This window comes from Amblyomma americanum, chromosome 1 (genome assembly GCF_052857255.1).
Source record: "Amblyomma americanum isolate KBUSLIRL-KWMA chromosome 1, ASM5285725v1, whole genome shotgun sequence".
Lineage (NCBI taxonomy): Eukaryota > Metazoa > Arthropoda > Arachnida > Ixodida > Ixodidae > Amblyomma > Amblyomma americanum.
This window is the reverse complement of record NC_135497.1, coordinates 129,879,518-129,900,544: the sequence shown is the minus strand read 5'-3', so window position 1 is coordinate 129,900,544 and position 21,027 is coordinate 129,879,518. Positions and strand designations below refer to the sequence as shown.

Genomic DNA, 21,027 nt, shown 5'->3' with positions numbered 1-21,027 from the left:
CACAAGCTTCAGATACCCAGTGGAGCATTGCCCATCTTAAGAGGTCTGTGACTAGAGCCATGTGCAATTTTGCGGCCAGTTGTTGACAAGTGCGTGTAGGGTAAAAAAAAAAGTTGCCGCATATTAGAATTAGCTCTCAGTATTTCTCCGACAGACAATTAAAATTTGACTTTCGATTGTGTTAATCGCGCAATGAAATTTGAAAATAATTTCATATAATCAAGAACTGCCACTTTTAATTCACGACAACATGTGGTATACATATATAAATTATCGAATTGAAGCATATGACTCCTAGAATTTTCAGTCCTTGCCGAACGAATAGTAGTCTCACGAGCGAACCCTTCTGAAAAGCGAGCTCTCCGAACTAGAACACATGTGTCACGCGATTCTTGATTACTGAGTTTCTGATGAGAAAACTTTTAATGAGAAAACAATAGGTGTAAAGAGGGCACAGCAAAGAAGTAAAGCTGCTCACGACGTGTATTTTGCCAAGATACGTTATTTACGTCTTCTTTGCGACGTGCGAATTTTTTCGTCGAATTTGGCAGCAAAATCTCCTGGGTGCCAATTTCTTCGATGCGAACATCATCAGCTTGTCGATGACATCGGGGTGCGACCCACCCGCAAGGATCACTCGCCTGTCGCTTGGCAAGTTCGGATTCTACCAGGACATGTTCTGCGACGAAGGAGGCTGGTCTGCTACCCGTTGTGTGGCAGTGACGGTCTTCTCAGGCCGAAGTTTGAACTGGACCTAGTTGACAGGCTCCCATCAGTTTGTTGCTTGGGCATCCATTCCTCATACCCAGTCTTCGCCGAGGGGCTCTGCGCAGTCCTGTCGCTCGTCAGCCGCCTGGTTGCGCCGGGGCGACGATGTAGTCGCCGTCGGAAATGCGGTGGCAGCAGAACACCATGGCCGTCACCAACGACTCCTGCAGGACGAAACCGACCGTTAGGCTTTCAAGTATAGCAGCATGAGCGCCTGCTCTGAAATTGATTATTCGTTTATAATCTACATTTTTATATGTACTTAATACTTTGGTATAAAAACACCAATGTGTGTATGCCCACACACCCGGCACAACCTAGACAAAAGGAGAGCGGAAGATAAAGAGCCTGAAGGTGAAAATAACAATTCAAAGAAAACGAATGAAATGACAAAACCATGATTACGAGCGAAAACTTAATTTGTCCAGCAGAAGGGGATGAGACGCGGAATGAACGGCAACAACAGTAAAATATGAAGGTGCAAAGAATTAAAAACTAAGCAGAAAAGAACTAAAAAAGAAACCATTCGAATGATACAAAACAAGATTAACCGTAAGAAGTGTCTGGGAATCATTAACAACGAAGCTAAAACCGTAAAACCAAGAGGGAAAGTAGAAAACAACAATAAGCAAAGTTCTAAAAACGAGATTTCCTCATCAGAAAGCATAATGGACGGTGTGCTCACACAATTATTAATGTTCTTTGAGATTTTATAGTGTTAATACCAGTTGTGTTTCGATAACGGTGTTTAGTAAAGTTTTGTCAACGTGTGTATGTGTTGTATTGATTTATGTGTTGTTGTTTGGCATCTCACTTTACTGCTGCTGCCTTAAGGATGGGGCTTTCTAAGACACGGCGTTAGGATTGCGCCGGTTATTATTTCCCTTCCTGTTTTGGTTCTAGCCGTAGGGAGGAATTTTATGCTTTCGAGATGCGGTTGGCAATCACTTTTTTTCGCACTTTTTACAGTGTAAAGCTCGATTGCCTCCTAAGGTGGTAGAGATTGCGAACATGTTCAGCCGCTCTCTCATTGAAGCATCGCCCAGTTTGGCCGATGTACATCTTCCCACAGGATAATGAAACCTGATATATAACTTCTCTGGCACATTGTTTCTACTCAAGGCTGTCATTTAAGGTGCATCTTTGCTGTCTATCGTCTCTGTTCATGATTGCACACACTTTACCGAGCTTACATGGCGCCGCAAAACACGAGTTGGACACCGTATCTTCCTGCCACCTTCTTCTTTTACTGTTTTTACTATTCATTCGGCGCCTCATTCCATTATGCTGGACGAGTTTTCGCTCGTAATCATGGGTTTGTAGTTACATTCGCTCTTTTTGAATTGTTATCTTCACCTCAGCCTCTTTACCTTCCCCTCTCCTTGTGTCTAGGTCGTCACGGGTGTGTGGGCATGCACACATTGGTGTTTTTAGATTGGCTTTCCAGCTCAAGTTCAAGTTCAAGTTCAAGTTTATTTTCCTTTCTTACAAAGGAGGAGCCGGGACTAAAAGCTGTGGTAACAGCTTGACTGGAGGTCCCGACTCCTTGAGACAGTGGCAGTACAGAAGGAAGGCGAGGGTCACATCATTTACATCAATTAGTAATGTCATGGGTATCCGATGCAAATCCACATTTACGCGAAGCGCGAACACACATGCAAAACAAAAGTCGCAATACACACATGTACTCAAAGCAAATGTTCTACATCACTAAAATATACTAAAATATATCATGTCTGCTTCTTTCACAGATTGAAATTGTCTCGGCAGTAGTCACGGATATTGTGTTTTGAATTTCTGGTAATATCAAAATTGTCATGGATTAGTTTGTTTAGCAAGAGGGGAAGGTTGTAACTTAAGGACTGGTTCATAGAGTAAGTTCTTGGTGTTGGAGTGATCCGCGCTTTTGTACACTTCACTGTTAAGTTTATCTGGTTTTGTTTGATCTCGGCTGTGTCATGTGGTGGTTTTTGGGGCGTATAAAAAGGAATGCTCGAAGCGTTTCCGGATAAAAATTGGAAGTCTGCGGTCTGGTGTGTACCTGTTTCCTGTTCTGTCCCCGTTCTATAAGCGCCGTTTAACTCTCAAGCTTAGGCTTAAGCTGCGCGGATCTCTCTAGCGCCGCATAAGCATACGGTTGCTGCTCATGAGCATATCGAATACGCGTTCTCAAGAAAAAGTCGACAGAAAGTCTGCATTGCTCCCAATGTCGAGGATGCGCCACACGATCTGCACAAGGGGCGGTGCGCGAGTTGCAGCGTGAATGCCCAGGTCACTTCTTGCGGCTCACGCCGATGCTCACAGAAGAGGGAGAGTGGCAGAACAAAAAGGAATGCGCAGTGAAAGCGCAAGGTCAGGCGTGCACATATTTTCACTTTGCTTTTGCTCCGGTTGCTGTTCGCCGACGTCCGGATTGTGATTTCCAGTCTTCATCCCAACATTCAGTCGCTACGATTGGGAAAAGTTCCGTTAATTAGAAAGCTAACGTTAATATTAGTGTATTTGCCACGACGAATATTCTTGTCAGGACCGGTCTTGTCCCCTTTTGTGTCGCGCTAAAAGAGAATTTTTCATGTCAGCAGTCCAACAAACTCGTCAGTATAGGTGCATCAGCAAAAATAATAGAACTTCCTCAAGAAAGACTACATACCTTGACTCTATGGCCACCGCTTGCCACCGTTGAGCCCTGGTGGCTTCAAAATCGCACACCTGAAAAAATTTGAGACGCGAATATGAGCCTGGATAGGTGTTTCACAAAGCATTTAAAATCTAAACGGGAAAGAAGGAATGGCTAGGGACACAGGTGAATAGCAACCTCTGCCTCCCGATTCTTGGCCTATCCCCAGTGTAAGTGACATCTTTTGAAAGGCTACCAACCACAACAACAAGAACATATCATTCTACATATTTGCTATGCCTCGGCTTCTTCATCGCATGCATTCAAGGCTGCTCCCTAGTGTTCCTGAAACCGCACAGCTGAATGGAAATGCGCGTACAGCGATTCCGATAGCAACAGGGATACCGGAGGAGCTAGTCTATTAACAATTGCTGGTATTTTCGTCCCTTACCGAGGCGAGAGCGGAATACTTGTGTTGTGGTGTCATTTGACGCCACCAGGGCCGACAGGGTTAAAGCTAGATCAGAAATAGCGTTCTGCTCACAAGCAGTATGAAACGCGCTATATTAAATTGCCTAATTCTCTCTAGCGTCAGTGCAATGCAAGCGGGAAAAGCAGCCATACTTACCGCTCACTCCTATTCATTTTCCGATCTACTCCAAACGCCGGTGCTTTAAACCTTCCCCTTGTCGTACAATATGGAGCTGTTATTTTGTTGCGTCAGCGTTTCCACACAGAAGACGACGCTACCGGGTTGCACCGATATGCTGGCTCCCGTGCTAACAAGAGACGCTATGTTGCGTGAAAAACGCAGCTTCTCACCTCGGCAAAACCGGAAAATTGGGTCAGAGACCGACGGCCTCGCCGTGCCGTTTTCCGCGCCGGTCGGCGTCTCTGGCGGCCGAATCCGCTTCGCTCGTCGGATATTTGAACTAGTGCGAACGAGCCTTAAATGGAGTGGAGAAGTTGGTATTAGGGCAGCTACAGATAAGTCTACCCATGCAGTATGGGGCAAGGCAAATGATGATGATGATATCCTCAGGCTTAACGGCACATACTTACGGCGGGGCAATGGCCAGGGTGCATTGCAGAAACAAACGCACTCATGGACAAGGGGTGGAGTAATTGAATAATTTTGCGTCCTAGACTCAAATTTGGATAAACAAAAAAAAAGGCAAGAAGGCGCAGTGAATTCTCATTCTAGCAGAGAAATCTACCTGATCCAATTCCACAGACGAACATATATTCGCTGGCTGGTTTCAGGGTGTATCCCTTGGCGCGCTTCCCCGAAGGAGAGGAAAAAGTGATCTATGAGCTAAACTCCGCCACAAGACTCACAAAGGTGTGCAATAGAAAACCCAGATCGACGTAAATAAAATAAAGCCAAGACAAAGGCACGCCAGAACCGTCTTCGTCTTCTCTGTGTTCCACGCACGAGAGCAGTTAGTTGGCTTTCGCTGTCTTGATTTTGCGCTTTTATTTTCATTCTTTCTGCTTTGCTTAAGCAACGAAATACCCATGCAATCACTGGGCTTCGGCAAGTGAGGATGAGGGAATGTGGGGCTTGGCATCACATAAGCGAATCAATAATCAGGAACAATAGAAAAATACGCAGGAAAAGCTGTATTGCTATATACACCCGAAGGCAGATTACTGTGACGGCGAAGCTACAAGCGCGAGACCACCGCTTCCACGAGCGCGCCGTTGTCACAGCGTGCCGTTCTCACGAGCGCGCCGTTGTCACGAGCCCATGGCCAAGCCCTGCTGCATTGACCGCTGCTGACTTCAACAATGGAAACCCAGAAATCCACGGTGAGTTCACTGAGCTGTGCTTTAGCAGTTTCCAGGTTCTGCTTGCTGTACTTTCTTGCGCTTCGCTACCAGCGAGGAAGCGGCGTTCAAAGCATGGCTGCTGCGACCTTCTGCGCCCACTGTGTCAGCAATTCAGCCATGCTGTCGCAGTGTTTGTGGCCGCTCTGTAGCTCTCGGGCTGATCTTTGTTCGCTCCGCGTTGAGTGCGGCTGGCGTTCATGTGTCACGTTTAGAACTCGCTTCGCAGCTTTTGCCTCGGGTTGTATCGCTTTTGGCAGCGCTAGCACACAGCTTACCGTCCGTGTAAGCAGTCCCGAAGAGCTCATGGTAACGCGGTTGTGCCGCGCATTATGCTGCTGGAGGCGCTTTTGCTCTCCCGATGGGTGAGGCCTTTCAGTTTTGAGGGCTACGAGAGCGATTCGGATTTGGTTCATGGTAAGCAACGTGCGGCTCAGAGCGTCACTCTTTGTGCTGTGGGGGGATGGTATGAACAAATGGTTAGGCCCAGGAAAGCTTCGACTTCAGGAAAAAGCACGCACCAAACACAGGCTGGCGCTCGTGCCGAGGCTGATGACGGTAGACCCTTATTTTCGCGGCCCGAGTGTCCTACGCAGAGGAAGTAACTTTGATCTTAACGCGCACCTAACCGAAGAACGCTGCCAGGCTGAATGAGCGTCTCGTAGCTTAGACTTTTTCAAGCTGTGGTCACGTGGGTCTCAGTCGGCAGCAGCTTTCCAGCGCCACCTGTGCAGCGGAAATTACTTTATCCCATAACTGCTTTTTTTCGCACTTTCGTTCACCGACACTTTTGCCATGTGATCCCTGTTGTTTGGTACCAGTGGAAGAGTTGCTACCGTTAAAATGTTTTGCATCCTGCCGTCATTGTATTCTCCACCGAATTGAAGCGTGTAACAGGGGCGTAATGCCTACCCAGCAGTGACCAGCGACGGTGCGCCAAATGCGGCCCGGCCTCTAGCAGGTTTCACTCACGGCTGACGGCGGCGAAAGTATTCGCTCGTTAGCTGTAATTGTTGCGAGACAGAAGCGGTTGCGCCGTGCATCCTGCTGGTAGACGCGCTGCTGCTCTCCCGATGGGTGAGGACTGTCTATATTCAGGGCTACGAGAGTGGTGCGGCTAGCACACAGAGAGTATAGGTGACTGCTGAGTAAGAGAGCTTAGGAAAACAGGACGAAGAGAGCATGGCGAACTGAACGCACCCGGGAGGAATACGGGTATATCTTGGCTATACTCCAAATCACTCTGCGCTAATTGGTCCAGTTACCGCCCCTACCGGCCCTCCAGAGGCGCAGCACCAAAATGTAAGGAGACCGCAAAGCAAACTATGTGAGCGCGATCACTTTGAAAACTCCTTACGTGCATACTGTCACGTCTGCGCAGTCCCTAAGTAGTTTCCAATCATGCATAGCCCCTCATGGTCCCGCAAAGCCAACACCAGGACCTCCACTAGCGAGGGCACCACCGTAAGAGTACTCTAAACTCTGCAGAATACCGCCCTGATGAGGGCATGCGCGTTATACTGCGATAAGCCTGACACACTTTCTGCTTTCTTCTAGGACGGCTCTCCAGCTTCATCCGCCCTCAACGGCCAGGCCACGGTAAGAAAAACTAATTCTCCTCTTTGCATCACTGACCATGCTATGAGGAAAATAAGACTTTTTTTTAACTTTTGCCTTATAGGCGGCCCCCACCAACTGCAACACACCCTCCGAGCTCGCCGCATGGGACGCCGCCATCGTAAGCGTAACCATGTCTCGTGGATTGAAGTTATGCAACAACGCGTTTACAAGCTACATGAAGCATGCCTTCGCTAAATTCGGAGCCCTTCAGGTCCTCTGTGCTGGCATCCACCACCGGTGGCTAGATGACCATATGAACGTCACATTCTCCAATCTTAATCTCTCTTTGACTGATGACAAAGTCCAAATACATTTTAATATCTCAAACGATGCAGTCAACAGCCCCCATTTCCTTTGCTTCGTCAATGATCACAGCAAGCATTAAGACGCACCCATAAAATATGGTAAAGAAATATCCAACGGCACATTACAAGGCTTGGGTGACATGGGTGTCGAGGTGTACACCTCCTGGACCTCGAGCACTTGCTTTCTGTGCGTGTGCAGAACTTGGAGAAGGTACCGCCTCGCTCGAGCTCGGGTGTCAGCGCGGGTGCCGGCGCGGACAAATAACTAGAAGCGGCGGGGCCACCTGCAGCTGCCACAGCCGGCGCGGGAGAGATCGGGGAAGAATCTTCCCGAGAAATAAAAAATGTTAGGAAGAAGCGTCAACGGGCACCGAGGCGAGCACCCGCCCTGGAAGTACTTCCCGTTACGGGTGAGTGTGCGCCTTTTCCTGTCGGCTGAAAATGTCGCCTGACTCTTGTCCCAGTGCTCGCTCTTTCGGCGCGTTAATATTTGAGTGCTGTAGTCAAATATGCAACTCAAGAATGCAGCGGCAAACAACCCTCAAAGGGGAGGCAATCTAGAAAGTGTCATCGACCGATTGTCATGATGTCGCGGTTGATCCCATTTCACAGAGGCATCCGTCATTCGCCACCTGCGGTGTAACGCTAGGGGCTTTACCACGACGTCATGACAGTCAACACAATGGGCTGGAGGGCTTCCTTTGAGGGGCCTTCCCATGCCGTTTGGAATCGGCTGCTTAGAAACTGCGCGTGTGTCGCATCTGTGTCGTAGTGTCTTTTTCTACGAGCGCGGCTGCTATGACTTGGTGCGAGCGTTTTCGTGTTCTCATTCCTTTTCTTTTTTTTCAATAAAACTCTAGTGTGAGACAGTTTTTGTCTTCAGAGAGGTTCATTGAGCTAGCTAAGCCTGCATGAATTGCCGAAACCACGTTGCAAAAAGAGCAAGCAGAGTAAGAACGCAGTAGGCTCATTCCACGCCGAGCCCATCAGAATTTGCACTCGGCCCTTCCAGATTTCTTAACCAAAAGTTTACGGTTCCTTATCGGACGGTCGAATGTAACTTCTTTTAGTATATCTGTGACAAAATTTTTCATTCATGTGGCACCCATATGCAAAACTAGGTCTAAAAAACATAGTACGAACCTAAGTCTCGTTAAAATATTTACAGAAAATTTGTTTTTCGCTTATACGCTCCAAATTTTCCTTGAACAATGCAGAACCAGTGTTGTTTTGTATCAGCCGATAATAAACTGCCTGCAAAAAATATTTACACATCTCTTGTTTGTTTTATCCCAAAAAAGTACCATTTTTGCAAATCTTTCAGAAAACGTACCCAATATTTGTTAGCAACCTAATTAACTTCACCAACTCATTGTGACAAGGACTACTTGGTGAAAATGTCTCAACTCGGATAGAACAGAAGTAGTTTATGAAAAAAATCCTAATTTAAAAAAAACGTGAGATTTGTCGCATATTCAGCCTTAAATCTCATGCTGAGGTGCATGAAGCAAAAATGCAAAGTCCAGCTAACTACATAGCTAGTATAATTATAATTGCGTCCAATGATTTTTATAGGGGCAATTTTTGTTTTCGTTGAGAAAGAATTGGGAGTTGAATGCAGCAGATGATTGTGTTGCCGTAATTTCACTGCACTGCACAACACGGCGGCAGCGGCGCCGCTCGGTATCCTAATCTTCTATGTGCTCTCACCATGACTCTCATGTTCATGCCAGAGAGAGGAAAGCGCGAGCAAATTCCGTCCCGGCTAATTGAATAAACCTTCACTGAAGCCGCAACTGGTCCGCTATCCGCTATGAACGTAACTGACGGAGGAACTGGCGCTATCGTCTGTAATAAATAGCGACATACAGCCGCAAGAAGTTTCTGAAACCAGAAAAGCTGATCTCTCTCTCTCTCATTCTCTTTCCCTTTTTAATTTCTGACCCGCGCCGCCGTTGTAACCGCCTCGCACCCTTTGCGTGTTTCGCGAACTCGGTCCGCCTCATTATCTCGGGCCCTGTCGCCTGCTTTGCGGCGCCTCTTACAGACGCTTTGGCGTCGTGCTCCTTGTGTTAGTGATGTCAGAGATGCTACAGCTACGGTAGTGATTGGTTTTGTGTTCGTGACTTTAGAAATATCATGTGGCTGAGTTCAGCGAGACCCGCACGGATAGGACGAAAACTTCTACTAGGTATTGCTTTCTCGGGAGCCACCGCTCATTTCGACGCCGTGGAATATGAACTATGATTTAATCGCTGCTGTTGACGAAGCAGTCATTGTGTTTGGTCCGCAGAAGAGTGAGAACATCGTGGGAACCAATTATGAATCTCTGTGTTAACTGAAATGTATTGGTATTTGAATCCGGGCCGCGCCGTTCGCGTTCCGATGGAGGCGAAATGCTAAAGGCGCGTGTACAGGGCTATAGTCAATGCACGTTAGAAAATCTGAGGTGGTCGAAATTGGCCGGAGCCCTCCACTACAGCATCCCTCTTCGCTTAAGTCGCTTCGGGACAGTAACCCCATAAACTAACTTTGATATCGCATATATTAGCATGGACAGGGAAGGCCATCGCTTGCTAGTGGTTCGCCTTCATGGGCTTAAATGATCCTTCTGTATTTTGTGCAAACTTTGCACGGAATAATCGCACGTATTGCGTGAATGATGCACGAAATGATGCACTCAAAATGTCAGCCTCGCCGTTTGAGAGAAAACGTCTCTGGTGCGTCGACACACACTATCTGTATTGTACGAAATGCTGTAACATCGACATATAAGTTTATTTTGAGAAATGTATGTTTTAGACTGAAAGTAACGGTAATGATATATGTCGCAATAAAGCCATAGAAAATAAGTTCTTTGTTCTCTGTATATTGGTTCAGCGCTGCGGTTACCGTTATCATTGCTGACCAGCAACGCAACCAATTTTAAAAAGCCGCAATAGCAAAGAAATGGCGTACGGCAACCCAAGTACAGAGCGGCGCGCTGCCATGCGCAGAGCTGGCGGACAACGATACATGCGCCCACCACCCCTAGCGGGCCCGATTTTGGACCGGTCCGCGCATGAAGATGATGCCTTGGGAACACCGTCCGCGCCCGCGCGTTTTGGTCATACGTTGTCATGTAGATTCATGTGCCGTTTTTCGTCCGTCAACCGCTGTGACTGCCGGAGGAATTGGCGCTAGCGTCCGTAGTTCGTGGCCGCTGGGAGGAATAGGAAGTTTCACCCCCTTGTTCAGGCGTCCATGCTCCCACACCCTGGTCGTAGCACGCACCAGCGCTTTTCCCGTGCCCTCCTTAGACGCGCAATGGCGTGCGCGGTATCAATGGACTCGGGCATCCGGAGCAGCGCAGGGACGCGTCTCGTATTGCTCCGCTCTTCGTTTTCTTGCTCCCCCATGTTTAAGACGATACCGACACGTAGTACAATGGCCACTGAACTACTGATGTTTATTGCCCGCGTACCGGAAGTGTTCCAGCACGTTGCCAGACTGGCTGGCATGCATCGTACAGTTTTAGCGGTTGCATATACATCCTTTTCGCTTTAAATGTTTAGAAGCTGACAATACTGTAAGCCCTTCTCAAGAGGTAGCTAGTCGTATACGGGACGGGACGCCGTTATTCCGGAAGCCCAGTCGGCGGGAAGGGTTTCTGATTCTTGATCACCGTCGGCTTGGTTCTGCACCAACCATTCTACTCGTTCCAAGACATGTAGCATAACACCGCTCTGTAGCAGTCTCTGCAGATCCTCCTACAGCTTGCACAGCTGGCTGGTCCCCTGCTTGCGGCCTGGACGACACTCATGGCTCAGCTGCACGAAACACTATAGCTGCTCTAAGAAGCGTAGCAGGAAGTCATTCTAAGGCAGCCGTTGCTCCTATATACCTGCCGATGATGATGTAGGTGGTTCCAGCTGTGTAAGCGATGTGCACAGCTCCCTTGCGCAGACTGTTGATCTTGCACTAACTACCAAAATGTCAATACACGTAAAGGTCTGTTGCGCTCCGGTCGCTCCCTGCAACGCATGCTGACCCTCCATGCTTCCGGTGCTACGTCCTGCAGGATAAAGCTGCTGCGATGTTCAGTTGAAAGCCTGTTTAGTTCTTGGTTAGCCTTGACATTTCCTTCTAAATTCACTTCCGTCCTCTTGTCGTACTCTGAGCGATCTGGGGACACAAGACCCAAAACTTTAGCTTCTGTGGCCTGCTTGTTTCCACACACACACACACACACACACACACACACACACACACACACACACACACACACACACACACACACACACACACACACACACACACACACACACACACACACACACACACACACACACACACACACACACGCGCACACACACACACACACACACACACACACACGCACACACGCACACACACACACACACACACACACGCACACGCACACGCACACGCACACACACACACACACACACACACACACACACACGCACGCACGCACGCACGCACGCACACACGCACGCACGCCAAAAAAGCTCTCTTAACTCAAAAATCCTATTTTTAAAATTGTGTGGTCTTAGGTGAAACACCCTGTATAATCCCAACCGAAAGACTTGAGCAAGAATTTTGCATTGCGTTTTCGAGATTTTGAGAGCTGCTGAGCAGAATGCGAGTTAAGGTCTGGGAGTGGGTCCTGCTGTTGCAACCAATGAGGTATTAGGATGGCAAGACACCGCCTTCCAGCAGAGACGCACGGTAGTTGAGGGGGCCAAGCCAAAACTCCTCCTTTGATGGCCCTCTCTTCTTGAGCAGGCTATTAGATAATTCTTATGCTTTTCTCGGTGAGTCCGTCCGAATTCGAATTATAGGGACTGGAAACGATCTGCTCAAAGTCAGACATCCCAGCGAGGTAATAAATTCCTTGGCTGTGAACTGGAAACCACCATCACTGCAGATTTCGTGAGGCATCCAATAGTACGTACAAATATACGGGAAAGTTCTTTTATGACATCATTTCTCGTGGTGCCGTGCAACTCCTCAAGCTCTGGATAGTTACTCGATTGTACAAGGATTTAATCTGTATGCAGAGCAAGCATCGTACAAGAATAGATAAGGCTGCATAACCTGTTCACACAAGTCAGCTCCCACCCTGAGCCAGCACATGAGACTGCGTCTGCCCGTGATTTGCACTTGGCTATGCCCAGATGTCCCCGATGCAACCGACAAAGCATTTCTTTTCAAACCTGGGAGGAAATGACATCCTTAGTGCGTTTCAACAGCACACTTTTCACCACCGACATTTCTTTAGTGAGTGTTCTCCACTCCGCGTTCATATTCTCTGGCGCCTGCAGCTGTGCCATAACTTGCTGTAGTCCCGGGTTTCTAGGTGTGACGCATTTGAGTTTTTTCTATTGTTCTCCTGCACTCCCGATCCTCTAAGACACTTGTGGCATATAATTTAAGTCCTCTGAGCAGTCGCACGAGCAGCCTTTGCAGTCGAGGCGGTATGCCCCAAATCATTTCGTTGCGATAGATATCAATTAACTGTGATTAGCCTATATCACAGTTCTCTGACCCGAAACAAGCTCAATAAATTTCTTACAGCCAAACACTATTCCAAGGGCTTCCTTTTCAATCGGCGCGTATCGGCGCTCAGTTTGTCACGACCCTTGACGCTAGCCCTTAGGCCACTATTCTGTGCCAGTGGAGCTGCTGAAAGAGCGCTGCACCCAATGTAAATGCGAATGCGTACTTAGAAAGCTTTGTAAGTAGGGATGCATAAACAACGGAAAGTGCAGGAGCTTTCGTCCGCCTTTCTTTTAGATCGGCCCACTCGAAGCTCTCAGCAACAGACGACGAAGTGACTCTGTTTGATTTGCTAAGTTCTGCGAGTGCTTGCTGAAACAGTTCACTACGCGAAGTAACCTCTAGAGTTCTTTCTTTGTAACTGGTTTCTGGTAATGGGCTAGGCACTCTACTCGTTCTGGACTTAGTTTGATGCCTTCCTCACTTATGCTATCTCCAAGGAAGTCGATCTATTTTACTCCAAGCTTACATTTGTGCCGCCCTGGTTGTTTTCAAGGCCTTGTACAGTCTTTGTTGGTGCTCTTCTCGTGAAGCAGCCCAAACCAAAATGTCATCGATATAGATGCGCACACAGTCCAGTCCACAAAAAATTTCAGTCCTTGAACTCTGAAAACTCTCTGGAGCCGATGTAACACCAAAGGGTAGCCATAAGAAACACTAACTGCCAAATGTACTGGTAAATGTGCAAATTCGCGAGAACTTTCGTAAAAGTGGATTTGGTGGAATACTCTGTCGGCACCAAGCATGCTGAAAACTTCGCTCTTGCAATTTGCTTTCGATGGCCTGAAAGGAGACCGACAAGCACAATAGCCATGTAACAACTGATGTTTACTGCCCGCGCATCGGAAGTGTTCCAGCACCTTACCAGACTGGCTACCGTGCATCGTACAGTTCCCTCTCCCCCCCCAACTTCCCGTCCGACCGCGACAAATTTGGCCGGACTCCTGCAACATGTGACAGCAGTTATTCGCCTAATAGAGTAGATGTAATACAGCCCTTATTCCAAGTAAGGAAAAAGAATTTTTTTTCGTTCCAGTGGAGCATCCAAAGCAGTGAAGCGCTGCATCGTGTTGTTCTAGTAACAATGTTAATAATAGAGTTTGCTACAATAAAATTGCCCCAGTATATATAAAAAAGGAAATGCGTTCAACATCATGACTCGATACATTCTCTTTGGAAAAGTATGATTCGGGCTATTTCTTATTTTTTCTCACGAAACAATAAATTTATATTTTAAAAAAATTCTCAAACAACATAGTCCACGGCTTCAGATATGCATTCAAGTTGCGATACGGCTGGTTAATGCGACGGCTCTAAAGGCACGCGAGCCAATATTCCTCAAAGCTTTACGCAGCGTGACAGCCAAAGTGTTGCCACTATCAGAGCTTCAGTGCTGCCTTGTGTACATAGCTTTGGTGCCAACACATCTTGTCTTTACTGCGCCATGTTTACTCAGCTGACGTGATTTTTACCTTTTCCTACGGCATACACACGTTTTATTTCCGAAACAGACACCGCGGACTGCACTTATCTGTTAAGTTATTGCCGCAGCGTACTTACCGTGAGAAGTGGCGCCCCGGAAAATAAACTCCTAACTGTAAGCTGCGCAGGCCTAAAACACGAAGAGATACGATTGCGTGAACACGGCACCTGCATTCGGTCGTGTTACCCAACCCCGCAGCACAAAGCTTACACCACGACACTGAACTGAAAAGAAAGCAACTTGCTTGCGCAGCTATGAGGGTCTACTTAAGAGGACAGGGTAAGGAAAAACTCGAAAATTTTCCTTCTTTTATTTCTGTTCAATTGTTAACTCTGCATTTTTTGCATTTTTCCAGTATCGTAATTTTTCCTCCGTTGTGTATTTCACTTTTACAAATAGCTTTGAAAATGAAGAAGCACGGCCAGGCCACATTTTCGGTAGAGGCAATGTCTTACGAGCCATTTGAAACACAGTTCCATGACCGAAGCTAAATGTCTCTTACTTCAGTTGGGGTAACCACACATATAGGAAGAGACTTGGATCTCTCAGTGTGCCTTATAGCATTGTGGCCTTCAATCGCATCATCTGATCGCAAACTCCAAAAAATGCCTCTTTAGTACCAGAAGCACTAAGGATGTGCACAACAAATGCTCTCATAACGTACAACAGCGCTAAAGTAGTAAGCGCAAACATTCTGCCGCCCTTTTGGCTAATCTGAAGCAGCAACTCTCTCCAGCGCCTAAAAAAAGTTGACTGGTGACAAGTTTCTTCTGTTGGCTGAGCAGCATAGCAAGCGAAAAAAGGTGTTGGAGACTAAACGACCTTTACAAAACCCTAACTTGCATTGGAATAAAGACTATGGAGGTCGTGCCTGTGAGATTATTTGGTCAGCGAATGTTCGCAAATTGAAAAAGTTGGAAATAGTTACTTTTTAAAACTAATTTATCTCAAAACAATTTTTTTTGTTACGACGTGCCTTTATCTTCAAAACAGTACAAGGCATAAGGCCAATTCTTTGTCTATGCTTTATATCAGCATGTGGGAAAATACCGAACCAAAATTAGCCATGCGATTTTTTTTACTTTATATACAAAGGTAGTTATTTATATTGATTTTAATGGCGCAAAACCAACTTCGCCAAAAGCGGCCTTGATTATCTAGTCCTGGAGAGAAAAAATAATGAACAAATAGTGTTTCAATGATGTTACAAAGTGTTGATACAGTCGAAAGAGCGTAAGGCAAGGATAAAAATGATTAAACAGGTATGCGCTACCTCTATTGGTTTTTGAGAAAAGTGTATCGAAACATGTCCTACAATATATTGAAAAGAGTGGGCCTACCCTGTCCCTAAAAAACCAGAGCACAAAATGGCCGGTGTGTGCCTCTTACGTTGAGGCAAGGGTGTGCCATGCAGTGCAGTGGCATTACAGGACAATAATCGTCGGTGATGGCATTCAACTACAAAAACTTTTCTCGCCTAAGGCAGCAATTGCTTCGATAAAAATCGCTGAGTGCAGTTACGATCATATTAGCTATATGATAAGCCGTATTTTTTATTTTTACTTGGAATGCCCCTCTATGGAATTTAAAGCCGAATACGAAACAAATCGAACACTTTTTGAACCTGGAACCTTTTCTTACGTTCACTTACTTTGGTTTATTCGACTTCAAACATTTTTACCAAATAGTACACGTCCTTGAAAGTTGATGAAGGGTTTTATGATAGCTCGCGAATGTCGCATACGCTTTGTAGAAAAAAAATTAAGTCGTACTTTCTGCATTAAAATAAAGAACTAAAATTTTATAAAACATGTTCTGCTGGCAGTTCATTCTTGGCTGATACTAAAATACAGTGCGTGTAGATTGGGGAAAAATTCGAGCATAGAAAAGAATTTTTCAATAACACCTAGTTTTGCACTCTTTTGGAAAATTCAGAGCAGTGTCTTATGACCACAAGTTTTTTTTAAGATATTGGAGGAAATTACTTAAGACAGTCTGATGAAGGGCCATAAATTTTGGTTTAGAAATCGGGGAGGGTCGAGCGCAAAGTCTGGTACGCTTGGCGCGGTGTTTGGCTTGGAAGAACATATTAAGGAGCACAAAGCGGCACCGTGTGCCGTGATCTCTGCTGAGTTCCTGTCCATTGGCACCAGTGCACGTTTGTCAAGATGTTCTTGGCATTTTCCACATACCCCGAGGCAGTCGAAGGCGGTCGTCAGTATGAGTAGCTAATCCCACTGTACCCTAACAATACACACGCTCCGTCCCCGGCTCTCAGGTCACAACGAAATGGAGTGAATAAAATATTTTTCACTTTTTTATTTCATTTATTTGTTTTATTCTCGTTACGGAGACCGTAGCAAAGCCAAAAGGCAGGAAGCCTGACAAAGGGTTATGTGTAAAGTATGCAACTCCTTGAGCTATCATTAGCAACGTTCCCATTAAAAAAAAAATAGTGGCATGGGAGAGAACAGCTAAACTGTTGTTGCCAGAGCAGCCTGAAGTACACGTCTTGAGTATAAATTTTTGGAGTGTGCTGCAGACTTATCTCTGCAACCTCTGATGATGGCTGTCACGTAGCGCCCGTTCTCGTGACATGACGACCGAGTCGTTTCGATGCGTCTCCCTCAGTTACCTACCTTGAGAACATTGTTCTCTGTGACACATACTCGCTTTATCCACCTGCACAGTAAGCATCCAGTTCCGACATAGCAAGCCAGCTAACAAAGTACCGGAGACCACTCTGTTGCGTCTTACCGTATGAATTGCAACTCAACCAATCATCGTAATCCACTGAGCAGAAGTACCCGGGTTCGAACCCGACCGCGGCGGCCGCGATTCGATGGGGGCGGAACGCAAAAAGGCACCCGTGTGCTGTGTGTTGTCAGTGCACGTTAAAGATCCCCATGTGGTCGAAATTATTCCGGAGCCCTTCACTACGGTATCTCTTTCTTCCTTCTTTCTTTCACTCCTTTATCCGTTCCCTTACGGTGCGCTTCGGATGGGCACCGAGTTATGTGAGTCAGTTACCGCGATGTTTCCTCTCCTTAAAAACCAATTTTCATAATAATCTTTGTAAAATTGACGTTTTGGGCGCGAAGCCCACACAGCTTCTGGCCATTTTGATTTATGGTTCATACAGGGAGGCAACTGCGTCTGTGTGTGACTTTGCAGGCGAGGAAGACATTCCACTTACTGCGAGTGGCCGGCCACTGCGGCAAGCCGCAGTGGGAAAGAACTACAAGGAGCCTGGAGGTGGACGGTAAGTATGCATTTCATCTCCTTGGGACATGTGTGACGGTAGGCTGGCCGAAGGAGCGCAGTCTCTCATACGACCGACGATGGTATGGAAGAAGTTGAAGCTAGCCGTACTGACTGCTCCTAAAGTATAACGCGGCCGACCGTGTGCAAGAGGATGCGCCGAAAATAGCCGGGATGGAAGGTGAACCACAATTAGTTGATAGCTTCCACTGCATCATGCAGTGAGGTATTATTTTTAATTCTGAATATGTATACCTCCATGAGCGGCAACCCTGTCGCCGGGCATTCACTGTTTGTATGCAGAGGCCACATGGCAGTAAGCGGACGGTCAGTAACGTGAAACACGGGTGCGTATCATGCATATTTGCGACCAGGGCTGGTCTTGTGCGGGGTTGAAATGAGCTGCGCTGTCGCAATCACTTTCACGTGGCATCGAAAAGGGTCCTTGCCTCGTGCCACTTTTCTTAAGAAATGGTCCGAGCTCAAATACGAATTTTGTGGCCATGTAACCTGGCATCGCTGGGGAAGGTAATGAATACCTGTGCCAAAAACGGGTGCTCCCAGAAGGTCTTCGAACACTATTTCTGTTTAGATTGAGCAGAGCCCTGTTCCCACCGATAACAGCAGGAACCTGTAGCGTTCGCCGGCCGACTTCTGTTTTCTAAAAATAAAGGGACAATAAATGCTCGCTGCTTGAATGCCACGTTATAATGAATCCGGAAGTGTTAAAGACAGTTTGGCTGCTTTCCTAGTTATGGAAATGCTCACGTAATGCCACATCTAAATCCTATGCTAGGAGTTAAAAAGAAAACACCAACAAAAAATATTCACGCACTCAGTACTGGCTTTTACTGTACCTGCCTATACCGCTAGGAGTGTTTCTTTTTAGATCGAAATCAAGTGGCGTTTTTTATAGTTCCTGCTTTTGTCGTACCGATGCCCCTTCGTGCTGGACTCACAGAAGCATGCTGGAAGCATTGACTAAGCAGCGAAAATCAAAGCTCGAGGAGGCGGCCTCTACATAATGGAGGGAAGGGGGTCGACTCACTAACGATTGAAAGTAGGAAACAAGTGAAAGCTGTCGTCTTATTCTGTTAACTTCCACTCCTGACCGCAAGACAGCCTTCATCACGCCCGACGGGCTCTTAGCGCCAGCAACATTTCATCGGGTTATGGAAAGGGTGTTGGCAGGCTTCAAGTGTCAAACTTGCTTCGTGAACCTTGATGACATCGTTGTCTTAGGACTAACTTTCACGAACATCTAAAGAGATCGCCCGCACTACTCGAAGCAGTCGACGCTTGTGGGTTTAAAATAATGCGGAAAAATGTCGCTTCGACTTCCATTAGATAATTTCATAATAGGGGGACCCTATCGGTTAGGGGCATAGGGGAGTAGCAGGTCACCAGTGCGCACGCGGAGAACAATAGCCGGAAGGGCGTTATTGTTCTGCGATTGCGCACTGGCGCCCTGCTATTCCCTTATTCCCCTGACCTATGGGGTCCTCTCATTCCGAAAGTCTCAATCAGCAAGTACTGTGTCTTTTCCACAGATATCTAGGCTATTCACGTGACTTGACAGCGTCGCTTGAGCACCACCGTGATAGCACGATTGGCGTCGTCGCCACAGCAAACGCACGTTGTTTTAGCGATGCGGACTCTTTCAAACACAGTTAGGAGGAAGAGGAGGAGGAGGAGGAGGAGGAGGAGGAGGAGGAGGAGGAGGAGGAGGAGGAGGAGGAGGAGGAGGAGGAGGAGGAAAAAACTTTGAGGCCAGAACTAAGGCCCAGGGAAGAACAGCGCTTGGTCCGCCAAGGCCTGCTGATAACCTGCTGAGTCCGAGTGAAGCCAAATAAATTTAGAAAGGAGGGGAGGGTAAGGAAAATACGCAGGATCGTTGAGAAGCTCATTTTTTTTATATCTTGCTTCATGGAGGACTTTATTTGCCCCACTCCATCGGCCCTTTTCAGCGCGCGTGCTCTGCGCTTGGGCGCCCACGCGCCGGTCGGAGGAAGTCGGCTTAGGCGCAAAGTGTAGGGCGCCGCCGAGCGCGTCCACAGAACGCTCGGATCCGACAGCGCCAGATAGGCTGCACGCGCTCTACTCGCGGCAATCCATGTGCGATTTCCGGCGCGCCAACATCGACCAATCAGAGGGCGTTCTGCTTCTGTGTCCTGCTGAGGGCGCGTACTCGCGCCATGCGCTCGGAACTGTGTGCCCATTAAGGAAGGAAAAATTCCTCCATGTGTGTAGCGCTTTTATTGCGCGTACAGGCGCGGCGCTGGGCGCGCAGGCGCGTGGAACGCAGAAGTACATATGGAGTCGGACCTTAAGTGCTGAAAACCCGGAAACCTGGAAACCCCCTGGCACTTTCTCTTCGAGCCAGTGTATGCTTGTATATCGTGGATTTAATGCTCGAAATGACGCTAGCATCGCAATATGGTCGATACCGTGGCATAAATAAACATCTATTTTTTTCCTGCTCTGTTTCGTCTACAATCTCAGTGTCTGGTGTCACATCATAAAATCCCACCTGGCCAGTAAATATTCGGTACTAAAACTGCCAAGAGCAGTACTCGAAAGCACCCCTGAGCAATGCGTGGTCGTCCTCTAAGTTGTTTCTATCTTTATCTTATTATTATTATGATATTTATCTACTATCTTACCTAACTGCGTTCTTCATATTGTGAACAGACTTTATGTCTTTTCATTTTCTGCAGAAAACCAAGGCGCCGGTGACTTCAGCGACCTGTGTCCTACATATTTAAAGAATAACACCATCTGCCGGGCTAGTTGGCTGCGATCCACATGTATCAGCAGCGCGAACACAAAACCAGGAAGAAGGACATGCTAGTACAGAGCTCTGAACTTCCAACTTTTATTTGAACAAAAACTGAACCCGCACTTATATACACACACCAGGTAAAAGCCCATCAGGGTGAGTGGTCAAGGCACGCAAACGAACTGGGACCCACACGATGTCCAGAGCATCAAAAGATAACATCACACTATACGATGAGTTCTAAGATATGAAGCAAGAATTACTTGTGCAAAAAGACTGGAAAAACAGGGCTGTGTGTGCGCGAGTGACAAAAAAGGTGAAAAAAAGAAAAACAGAGTTGAGGGCACGAATTTTGGTAAAAACTTGAGAAGGCGAGACGACGGTAAAAAAAATAGCGAAACGAAGGAAGAGCGCCAACAATTAACACAGCTAGAATGAAAATGCAGCATGTGAAGTGTGCTTCTAAGAACCGGCTAAATTCCGATAAAACCAGAAAGAAAGGTGATTTCCTTTGGAGATAATGAGATAGATGGGGTGCTTACGCAACCTTCCTTAAGCCTTGGGATGTGGGCTGCCTCAATGAGTTCGCGCGTTAGCGGGTTTTGTTTTTTTCAAGACGGTTGCATTCTTACAGTGAGGAATGCATCTATTTTTGCGGTCACATGCCCGTCAATGGGCGGGCAAATTCTTCAATGTTGCCCCAGTTAAATCCTTCTTATGTTTCATTAACCTTTCATTTAAAAATATTCCTGTCTGGCCAACTCCCTCCACACAAGGCACAATAGGGTCTCGGTGCCGGTTT

General features: G+C 47.0%; 2 long non-coding RNA genes across 4 annotated transcripts; one reads left to right on the top strand and one right to left on the bottom strand.

The window, feature by feature from the left end:
* Positions 1-479: 479 nt before the first annotated feature.
* LOC144135983 (uncharacterized) lies at positions 480-4,326 on the bottom strand. Of its 2 annotated transcripts, none has more exons than XR_013315565.1 (3): positions 4,208-4,326; positions 3,419-3,477; positions 480-932 (listed from the first exon to the last, which is right to left on the bottom strand). It is a non-coding gene; the product is annotated as an uncharacterized LOC144135983 (long non-coding RNA). The 2 variants fall into 2 exon arrangements; XR_013315566.1 differs by lacking the exon at positions 4,208-4,326 and adding an exon at positions 4,014-4,133.
* Positions 4,327-5,110: 784 nt separating this feature from the next.
* Positions 5,111-20,602, top strand: LOC144135957 (uncharacterized). 2 transcript variants are annotated; one of them, XR_013315564.1, is made up of 6 exons: positions 5,111-5,197; positions 6,773-6,814; positions 6,897-6,953; positions 7,340-7,550; positions 17,360-17,447; positions 20,164-20,602. It is a non-coding gene; the product is annotated as an uncharacterized LOC144135957 (long non-coding RNA). The 2 variants fall into 2 exon arrangements; XR_013315563.1 differs by lacking the exons at positions 5,111-5,197; positions 6,773-6,814; positions 6,897-6,953 and having other exon boundaries at positions 7,402-7,550.
* Positions 20,603-21,027: the final 425 nt, after the last annotated feature.